Source organism: Heptranchias perlo, chromosome 2, assembly GCF_035084215.1.
Source record: "Heptranchias perlo isolate sHepPer1 chromosome 2, sHepPer1.hap1, whole genome shotgun sequence".
Taxonomy (NCBI): Eukaryota; Metazoa; Chordata; class Chondrichthyes; order Hexanchiformes; family Hexanchidae; genus Heptranchias; species Heptranchias perlo.
Window position 1 is genome coordinate 87182049 of NC_090326.1, and position 834 is coordinate 87182882.

General features: G+C 44.7%; 1 non-coding gene across 1 annotated transcript; it reads right to left on the reverse strand.

The window, feature by feature from the left end:
* Positions 1-249: 249 nt before the first annotated feature.
* Positions 250-421, reverse strand: LOC137300455 (small nucleolar RNA SNORA23). Its single transcript, XR_010958098.1, has one exon. It is a non-coding gene; the product is annotated as a small nucleolar RNA SNORA23 (small nucleolar RNA).
* Between the last annotated feature and the right edge of the window lie 413 nt (positions 422-834).

Below are 834 nucleotides of genomic sequence, written 5' to 3' on the forward strand. Positions count from 1 at the left end.
GCACAGAAATAGACTATTCGGCACAACCGTTCTATATTTGTGTTTATACTCCACACGAGCCTCCTCCCACTCCAATGACCTCTTCCCACCCTGCCCCCAATGCCACTCTATTCCCTTCTCTTTCATGTATGCACTTAATTTAATCTCCTCTCCCATTTACACATTAAAAAGCTATTCTAGTAATTCCCATCCCAGTATCTTTATTGCCCTAGGCCAGCAAATTGGTGATAGGGGCCCTCCGCAGTTATAAATTGCTTGGGATTTTGGAGGCCGGCCAGCAACTGACACTGCTTGACCGGTACTATGGTCTTGAATTTCTCTACGGCCAACAGGACATGCATGAGCAGTGCAATCGGGCTACAAAATGCAGTCCAAAGACCACTGAAAACAGACAGATATCATGGCCAACGCTCAAAGCTGATATTTCAGACAAAGTTTGTGGATATTCAAAGCCTGTAAACACAACCACTTCCTGGTTTGATCAGTCATGCAGGTAACTTGCTCATTTCTTTTTCAGGCTTAACAACCCAGGCACAATTCGAGTAAAAATCGCAGAATTTCTGGACAGCTTTTGCCCTCAGTATCCTGTCAGTTGTGTACATGAGCAACTTTGGGGGTGGGAACATTTTCTGCCAGCACCCAGTTCCACCAGAATTTAGTCTGTATTTTACAATGAGTGTAACTCTGGCATATCTGATTTACACCGAGATCCCTATGCTAGAAATACACCAGTTTCATCCCCCCCCAACTCCGCACCCCACCCTCCCAATAAAAAGCTGCAGAATTTTGAGCCCCAGACTTTGTAATTTTGACTTCATCGTTCATCGTTCTAGT